Source organism: Leucoraja erinacea, chromosome 5 (genome assembly GCF_028641065.1).
Source record: "Leucoraja erinacea ecotype New England chromosome 5, Leri_hhj_1, whole genome shotgun sequence".
Lineage (NCBI taxonomy): Eukaryota > Metazoa > Chordata > Chondrichthyes > Rajiformes > Rajidae > Leucoraja > Leucoraja erinaceus.
This window is the reverse complement of record NC_073381.1, coordinates 92,387,086-92,396,934: the sequence shown is the minus strand read 5'-3', so window position 1 is coordinate 92,396,934 and position 9,849 is coordinate 92,387,086. Positions and strand designations below refer to the sequence as shown.

Sequence of the window (9,849 nt, the reverse complement as noted above, 5' to 3'; positions counted from 1 at the left end):
AGCCGCGGACTCCGGTGGGAAGCGGCCGATTCGGAAACTCCAAGCCGCTGAGACTGTTCTCCGTTCCGACACCGGAGTTCCATCATCCCGGCGAGAGGGCCTGAACATCGGGCCGTCCGTAGCGGTGACTGCGGGGGGGGGGGCTCGGGAGGCCCCGACCACGGGTGAACAACAAAGAGGATGATGACTGAACTTTGGTGCCTTCCCTCACAGTGGGAAACTTTGATTGGGGATGTTTATGTTAAAGATGTTATCGTGTTCTGTGCTCTTGTTTATTCGCGTGACTGTATGGTGACCCCAAATTTCACCGCACCAATTGGTACATGTGGCAATAAACGTGGCTCTATTCCCTTTATCGGGTAGGCGGCGCGACTCTCGTCAGCAGCGGCCTCTGCAGCCGTCTGCGATTTTATTATTTTTTGTCCTTGTTTTTATGTAGTTTTTGTTATTTTTTGTTGGGGTGTGTGTGTGTGTGGGGGGGTGGGGATGAGGTGGGAGGGAGGGGGTAACTTTTAATCTCTCCCTGCACGAGAGACCCGACCTTTTCTTTGTCGTGTCTCCGTTGTCGTTGGGGCTGCAACGAGGAGCGGCCTCCAACAGGAGAAGACCAGGGGCTCTGGTGCCGACGACTCAATTCACCGTCGCGGAGCTGGCCGAGTCCAGAGCGGGTGGAGCGGTGGTGGAGCGCTGCTGCGGCCCGACCTCCTGAGGTTCGGAGGCTGCAACTGCGGGTCTGGCGGACGGCGGCACCGGGAGCCCGCCGGTCCCTGGAGGGAGACCGCTTTTCAGGGCTCCCGCAACGGCGACTTCTCCCGCCCGAGTTGCGGGGTCGAAGAGCTCCTGGAGCGGGGCCTTACAGCACCGCCCCGCGCGGCTTGGAATGGCCGCGGGACTCTGCGAGCGCACGCCGGGGGCTCTAACATCAAGAACCCGGTGTGCGACCTCGCATCACCCGGCGTGGCTTTAATGGCCGCGGGACAATCGCCATCGCCAGCCGGGGGCTTTGACTTTGACTCTGACATCGGGGGGGGGGGGTGCAGTGGGGGGTTTAGTTTTTTTGGGCTTTCATCACCGGGGTTTGATGGATGTTTTTGTAAATTATGTTGTGTCTTGGGTCTATTTGTTTGTAATGTATGGCTGCAGAAACGTCATTTCGTTTGGACCTCAAGGGGTCCAAATGACAAATAAATTGTATCTTGAATCTTTATCCTGTATCTGTACACAATGTGGGCGGTTTGCTTGCAACACGTACAGTATTTTCACCCGACTGGATGGCGCGCAACAAAAAAGATCTTCACCGTACCACAGTGCACGTAAATAAAATTAAAATATCGTAGACAAAAATGCTGGAGGAACTCAGCGGGTGAGGCAGCATCTATGGAGCGAAGGTGAAATAGGCAACGTTTCGGCACGAAACGTTGCCTATTTCCTTCGCTCCATAGATGCTGCCTCACCCGCTGAGTTCCTCCAGCTTTTTTGTCCACCGTCGATTTTCCAGCACCTGCAGTTCCTTCTTAAACAAAAATGTTCGTAAATGTGTTAAAAATTTTAAAAGTCTGCCAAAAAGTTTCAAGCCCAGGGGGGTGTGGATCAAGGACCTCTGATCTGAAAGGTTCCCTCTACTCCCTCCACGGGTGCTGCCTGACCTTCTGAGTACTTTCACTTTTGTTGATCAGCTGAGAGGGATTTTTTTTTTTTTTTTGGTTTTGTTTGTTCTGCTTGTGTGGGTGGGGACAGATTTGGTACAAAAAGAGTTTGCAGTACCACGCATGAGCGCTGTGCCCTTTGCCGTGTTGGCTGCGTGCAAAGCCCTGGAGGAACTGGCTGGACGAAATTGTACAGGGACGGAGGGAGGTAAGAGGTGAGAGGGTGATGGAGGGGAGGGAACGGGTCCGGGTCCGTTCGTGGGGCGACAGGTAGAGGGGGCTTTTGCACACACACACGCACACACACACACGGGCAGAGGCGGTGGTAGGGGAAGGTGCATTGCTGAGAAGAGGGCTACGTTAGCTGGAGATATATCTTGTGTAATTCCTCACTCAGGCAATGCCACCGAGAGGGTTTCTTGCCGGGCAGCTGACGCCGCCCAGCCTCTGCAGACAAAGTTTCAGAAAGTTTAGGAAAGTTTCTCAAAGTGTTTTTTGGGGAACTTCCCAAAGTTTTTTTGGGGGGAAACTCCGCGTAGGGGAGGGGGAGGGGGAGAGGGGGGCAGGTGTCCCTTGGACAGCAGAGAACAATGTCTGGAGACAGTCTCTGATCGCTAACCTCCCTCCCTCCCTCCCTCCCTTTCCACCCAAACCGCTCCTGAACGCAAGGTGATGTGGAGATATCAAACTTCATAGGTTGACGTGTCGCTTTCCTGAAAACCAGGAAGGTCCATGAAAAAAAAACCACACACACAAATGAAGTCGCAGCCATGGAGCTGTACAACACGAAAATAGGCCCTTCAGCCCATCTGTTCCATTCCGGGCTAGCCCCATTTGGAGTCACAGAGCCGTAGCTTTTTAAGGTGAGAGGGGCAACGTTTAAAGGAGGTGTGCCGGGGCAGGTTGAGAGGGGCAAGATTAATGAGGGGGAATAAACTAGATGAATGCACAGAATGTTTTAGGGGAATCAAGAACCAGAGGGCAAGGGTTTAAGGTGAAACATAGGAACATAGAAAATAGGTGCAGGAGTAGGCCATTCGGCCCTTCGAGCCTGCACCACCACCATTGGCTGATCATCCAACTCAGTATCCCGTACCTGCCTTCTCTCCATACCCCCTGATCCCTTTAGCCACAAGGGCCACATCTAACACCCTCTTAAATATAGCCAATGAACTGGCCTCAACTACCCTCTGTGGCAGAGAGTTCCAGAGATTCACCACTCTCTGTGTGAAAAAAGTTCTTCTCATCTCGGTTTTAAAGGATTTCCCCTTTATCCTTAAGCTGTGACCCCTTGTCCTGGACTTCCCTAACATCGGGAACAATCTTCCTGCATCTAGCCTGTACAACCCCTTAAGAATTTTGTAAGTTTCTGTAAGATCCCCCCTCAATCTTCTAAATTATAGAGAGTATAAACCAAGTCTATCCAAGGGGAAAGATGGGGAAAGGGGAAAGATGTAATGGGAACCTAAGGGGCAACTTTTCCATGGTGGGTGTATGGAACGAGCTGCCAGAGGAGGTAGTGGAGGCAGGTTCTATAATAACATTTAAAAGACATGTGGGCAGGTACATGGATAGAAAAGGTTTAGGGCCATGGTTCCCAACCTGGGGTAAATTTACCCCCCCCAGGGGGTACATTTGTTGATTCAGAATTTGTACATATTTTTTCTCATTGACTGACTGTGTTTTGTTCTGGTATTACCGGTATCTGCTCATCATTAGTTATTCATAAATAAGTGACATAACATTGTGATGCGTTATTAAAGTTGCCTGGGGCAAACGGGACGAGAAAGTTTGGGAACCTGTGGTTTAGGGGCATATGGGCCGAACGTGGGCAGGTGGCACTAATGCAGATGGGGCATCATTGATGTGTTGGGCTGAAGGCCCTTGTTTCCACTCTGTGTGGCTCCATGAATAGGTTTTTACACAGAGGGTGGTGGGTGTCTAGAACGCGCTGCCAGGGGTGGTGGTGGTGCAGGCTGATGTGATAGTGGTGTTTAAGAGGCTTTGAGATAGGTACATGGATATGCAGGGAATGGAGGGATACGTGTCATGGGCAGGCAGAGGTTGAATAGTTGAACCCAGCATCATGTTCGGCACGGGTGTTGTGGGCTGAAGGGCCTGTGCATGTGCTGTGCTGTGCTGTCAAGAGTGTTTTATTGTCATGTCTCATAACGGAACAATGGCATTCTTACTTGTACCAGATTCATAGTGTTGGATAGCATAGCCTTACAGCCCACCTTGTCCAAGCTTGGCAGACTGGACTAGCCCCATAAGCCTGCGTTTATCTCGTGTCTCTCTAAACCCTTCCTGTCCATATATCTGTGCAAACGTCTTTTAAAAGCCGTAATTGTATCAGCTTCTGCAGCTTTCTCTGGCAGCTCGTTCCATATCCGCACTACCCTCTGAAGTGAAAAGAAATCGCTCCAGAGGTCCCTCTTAAAACTCCCTCCTCTCACCTGCAGTCTATGTCCTCTAGTTTTAGAATCCTCTACCCTGGGGAACAGACTGTGAGCGTTCATTTTATCTGTGCCCCTCCTGATCTTGTACACCTCAATACGTTCACCCCTCAGCTTCCTGCGCTCCAAAGTAAAAAGTCCCAGCCTATTCCAACCTCTCCCTACAATTCAAGCCTGCAAGCCCAGATAACATCCTGGAGAATCTCTACTGTATCCTTTCCAACTTAATGACATCATCTCAATAATGGTTGCCGGGTCATTTCCCGCAGATTCTTTATAAACCAGGAAGGTTTAAAAAAAAACAGTGAGGTGTTTTTAGGTGTATTTAATTTGGGAGTTTCTGCAGCCAATTTGGTCCCATAAACCTAATCTTTACACCATAAAACATAGGTAGAACAATGCAGCACAGGAACAGGCCCTTCAGCCCACAATGTCAATGAGACCCCAAGTTAGACAAATCTGCACTTAGTCAGAGAGTGATACAGTGTGGAAACGGGCCCTTTGGCCCATCTCGCCCACACCGGCCAACATATCCCAGCTACACTACCTGTGCTTGGTCCATATCCCACCAAGCAGGAACTATACAACAGGAGGTGCAACTCCAGAGCCAACAAGATCATGGGGGATCCCTTCCACCCCAGCAATGGACTGTTCCAGCTGCTACGGTCAGGCAAACGCCTCTACTGTCTTGCTGTGAAAACGGAGAGGTTGAGAAGGAGTTTCTTCCCGGAGGCCATTAGGACTGTAAACTCCTATCTCACCAGGGACTAACTTTACTGAACCAATTTACTGTTGTGTGGTGTCTTTTTAAAATTGCTGTTTTTCTTTTTTTTTTCTCCCACAAATATGTAATATGTGATTTTTTGATTCTGTTCCATTCTGTTTTGTAGTTTTTTTGCACAATTCGCAAGCATGGCCACTTTTCATTTCACTCTCGTATGTGTATGTGACTAATATACTTGACTTGATTTGACGTCCTATCCATGTACCTGTCTAACTGTTTCTTAAGCAATGGGATAGTCCCAACCTCAACTACCTCCTCTGGCAGCTTGTTCCATACACCCACCACCACTCTTTGTGTGGAAAAAGTTTCCCCTCAAATCCCTTTTAACTAAGTTCCCCTTCACCTTAAACCTATGTCCTCTGGTCCTCAATTCACCTACTCTGGGCAAGAGACTCTATGCATCTACCCGATCTATTCCTCCCATGATTTTATACACCTCTATAAGATCACCCTTCATCCTCCTGCGCTCCATGGAATAGAGTCCCAGCCTACTCAACCTCTCCCTATAGCTCAGACCCTCTAGTCCTGGCAACATCCTCGTAAATCTTCTCTGTACCCTTTCCAGCTTGACAAAATCTTTCCTATAACATGGTGCCCAGGATTGAACACACTGATCCATGATACATATCCCTCTGTTCCCCGCATATCCACAGGGACATTGATTATTTGCAGGCAGACAAGATTTGGTTTAGTTTAGAGATACAGCTCAGAAACAGGCCCTTCGGCCCACCGGGGCCGTGCCGACCGGCGATCCCCGCATATTAACACTATCCTACCCACACTAGGGACAATTTTTACATTTACCAAGTCAATTAACCTACATACTGTACATGTACGTCTGGGGTTATCATCAAGTTCGTAAGCGATAGGATCAGCATGAGGCCATTCGGCCCATCAAGCCTACTCCACCATTCAATCACGGCTGATCTATCTCTCCCTCTTAACCCCATTCTCTTGCCCTCTCTCCGTAACCCATGACGCCCGTGCTAATCAATGTTCAGCACAGACATTGTGGGCTGAAGGGCCTTCTCTGTGCTGTACTGTTTTATGTTCCATGGTCGATGATATTGATGGGGACTGGAGGTGGAGAGACTGTGTAGGCTGGGATTGTTTTCTCTGGAGAGCAGGAGGCTGTGGAGTGAGTTCTAAAATCATGAGTGGAATAGATAAGGTGGATGGTCAGACATTATCCCAGTGAGGGAAGTCTTACACATACGGTGGGACGGGGAAAGATTTCAAAGGGAACCTGTAGGGAAAGCTATTCACACAGAGATTGATGCATATGTGGAACAAACTGCCAGAGAAAATATGATTGATATTGGTTAATTATTGTCACGTGCTCCGGGATAGAATGAGAAGCTTTGATTGTGTGCTATCCAGTCAAAACATACTATATATGAGTATAATCACATCATACACATGTACAACAGGAATTGAATTGAATCGAAGGTAGACAAAAATGCTGGAGAAACTCAGCGGGTGCAGCAGCATCTATGGAGCGAAGGAAATGGGCAACGTTTCGGGCTGAAACCCTTCTTCATTGAATTGAATTGAATACTTTATTATTACAGGTGACAAGTCACAGTAAAATTAGTTGCTCGCATACTTTGCCAAGGTATACAAATAGTCGCCCATAAAGGGCATTTAAAAAGTTACGCCTCCCCCCCCTGCTAGTTCCCTCTTTGTTCTCCACCCCACCCACCTCCCTCACGGTGGTTTCCCCCCCGCCCCCCCCACCCCACGCCGGGTCCTTCGTAGTGCAGAGAAAAATCCTAGAGTGCAGAATATAGTATTAGAGTGTTACAGCGTTACAGTGACGTAGAAGATTGGTTTAGTTTTAGAGATACAGCACGGAAGCAGGTCCTTCGGCCCACCGACCAGCGATCCCCGTACACTAGCACTATCCTACACACATAGAAACATAGAAAATAGGTGCAGGAGGAGGCCATTCGGCCCTTCGAACCAGCATGGCGATTCATCGTGATCATTGGCTGATCGTCCCCAATCAATAACCCGTGCCTGCCTTCTCCCCATATCCCTTGATTCCACTAGCCCCTAGAGCTCTAATAGAAACATAGAAAATAGGTGCAGGAGGAGGCCATTCGGCCACACTAGGGATGATTTACAATTTCACCAAAGCCAATTAACCTACAAAACCCGTACGTCTTTGGAGTGTGGGAGAAAACCAAAGCACCCGGAGCAAACAGGGAGAACGTACAAACTCCGTACAGACATCACCCATAGTTCGGATGGAACGTGGTTCTCTGGCACTGTGAGGCAGCAACTCTACCGCTGTGCCACCGTGCCGCTCATGTGGGTGGAGGTGGATATAATTACAGTGTTTAAAGGACATTTGGACCGGTATGCGGATAGGAAAGGTTTGGATGGATATGGGCCTAACGTGGGCAGGTGGGAATAGTATAGATGGGGCATCTTGGTCGGCGTGGAGGAGTTGGGCCAAAGGGCCTGTTTCCATGCTGTATGACTCCTGACGGGTTTGATCCTGCTGTTTGTACGTTGTCCCCGTGACCTGCGTGGGTTTGCTCCGGTTTCCTCCCACACTCCAAAGACGTACAGGCTTGTGGCCTAATTGCCTTGGTAGAATTGTTAATGGTCCCGAGTGTGTGTGGGACAGCCTTGGTGTATGGCGATCGCAACTCGGTGGGCCGAAGGGCCTGTTTCTGCGCTGTATCTCTAAACCAAACTAAACCCCTCTGTGACTATAATGCTCTTACACTATTTCTCTTTACACTACCTGCTGTACTTATGTATGGTTTGATTGTAGTATTCGTGTGATTTGATTTGACTGGATAGCACACAAACAAAGCTTCTCATTATATCTCAGTGCACGTGATAATAACACACCAATATCAATCACACTTTCTCTGACAGCTTGTTCCACATACCCATCTTTCTCTTGTGTGAATAACATCCCCCTCGGGCTCTCATTTAAACGACGAGGGAATGAATCATACTAAAATTATGCCATTCATTGTACAACAATGAAAGTGATAGATAGAGTGGATGTGGAAAGGGTGGGGGAGTCTAGGGCCAGAGGGCATAGCCTCAGAATTAAAGGGCGTTCTTTTAGAAAGGAAGTGAGGAGGAACTTCTTTAGTCGGAGGCTGGTGAATCCGTGGAACTCGTTGCCACAGAGAGCTGTGGAGGCCACATCAGGTAGAGATAGGCAAATTTTTGATTATAATTGGATTAGGAGGCAGAGATCAGCCATGATTGAATGGCGGAGTGGACTCAATGGGCCGAATGGCCCAATTCTACTCCTGTAACTTGTGACTTTGTGAGTTGGCAGAGTAAGTGGCAGGGTCTGGCTAGTCGACGTGGAGCATCGATGGGATGGAACAGCCTGCGGAACACAAAGCAGAGGCTCACCCTGAGACAGAGGGAAGTCCCAGAGCTGTGTATGGTTAAAGAGATTCAAGATAGCATCACGCTTGATGACAAAGCAGGTAACTGCCAAAAGTTGGGCAACAGATCACATCAGCAAACTGTGAAGAACAACCAGGAAGGAGATGGATAAAATTATCTGGGAATGTAAAAACCGGTCGGATGATTTTCTGTAGCTTTTCTAAAAATAAGATGGTTGCCAAAGTTGCGTTGAAAGGGAGCCTGGGGAATGAGTGACGTGTAGTTAGGAAATAGAACATGGTGCAGGAAGGAGCTGCAGATGCTGGGTTACACTGAAGATAGTCACACAATGTTGGAGTGACTCAGAGGGACAGGCAGCGTCTCTGGAGCGAAGGAATGGGTGCACTGTAACACAGTAGGCCACAGGAATAGGCCCTTTGACCAACTGTGCCTGTGTTGTACATGATGCCAACACTTACGGTCCCGAGTGTGTGTGGGACAGCCTTGGTGTATGGCGATCGCAACTCGGTGGGCCGAAGGGCCTGTTTCTGCGCTGTATCTCTAGCATGTGACTCCATGCGGCAAGCGTGACCTAAAGGGCCTGTCCCACGAGCGTGCGACTCCATGCGGCAAGCGCGACCTAACGTGGTCGCTTGAGCCGTACGGCCTCGCTGGGGCCGGTCCCACTTCGATCGCCGGAGCCGTATGGAGTTGGGCAGAGCTGGTCCCGACATCGCGCGGGCATCCGAAAAACTGACCGTGTTCAAAAATTCCGCGCGGCAACGGCCTGCCGGCCCGCAGACGCCTCGACGCCGTACGCAGCGCCTCGAACTTCATGTCACTCACTCGACCTCCGCACGGCCCCCGCTTCTGGTTTGGTCGCGCTTGCCGCACGCAGGCGCATGCTGGTGGGACAGGCCCGTTAGGTCGCGCTTGCCGCATGGAGGCACATGCTCCTGGGACAGGCCCTTAACTCTCCTCTGTATGTACATAATCCATACCCTGCATATCCAAGTGCTTATCCAAAAGGCTGATGGGCCTGGCCCACTTGGGCGATTTTTTAGGTGGCTACAGGTGGCTACAGGCGGCTAGTCTGTCACCACCGGGGTGTCGCCTGTATGGTCGTGAGTCGTCTCCTCTGTCACCCAAAGACTCATAGTGTCTTTCTGGTCGCCGCTGGGTTTTGAAATGTTCAAACATTTTCGGTGACTGTGGGCTTGACGCCAATGAGCGTAGCTTGACTTCTCCTAACGTAGGTGCTGGCGTAGTTTGTCGCCAAGATGACGTAGGTTGGCGCCAGGATGACGTAGGTTGGCGCCAGGATGATGTAGGTTGGCGCCAGGATGATGTAGGTTGGCGCTGGTGCTGACTTCAGTTTTTTGTTGTTAAAGTATGATCAAATTGTAGGGGGGTCAAGTCGCCAGTTTTTCGGTGACCTGCTACGTCTATGACAGTCGCCTAAGAATAGCCCAAGTGGGACAGGCCCTTTAAACACCACTATCTTATCTGCCTTAACCTCAACAGTGCGTTCAAACACTCACCACCCTCTGTGTAAAAAAACTTGCCCTGATAAATTTTGCTCCACTCATTTTAAAAT

At 49.7% G+C, this 9,849-nt stretch overlaps 1 protein-coding gene across 3 annotated transcripts in view; it reads left to right on the top strand.

Moving 5' to 3' along the window:
• The first annotated feature begins 1,732 nt into the window (after positions 1 to 1,732).
• The window catches only part of LOC129697567 (CSC1-like protein 1), a 64,730-nt gene continuing 56,613 nt past the window's right edge, over positions 1,733 to 9,849 (top strand). Inside the window, exon 1 of one of the 3 annotated variants that reach the window (XM_055636243.1) lies at positions 1,733 to 1,854. The gene's annotated coding sequence lies outside the window, so the exon portion shown is untranslated. Of the gene's footprint in view, positions 1,862 to 2,363; positions 2,510 to 9,849 lie in introns of those variants that run through there. The other 2 variants (XM_055636242.1, XM_055636241.1) reach the window with 2 other exon arrangements.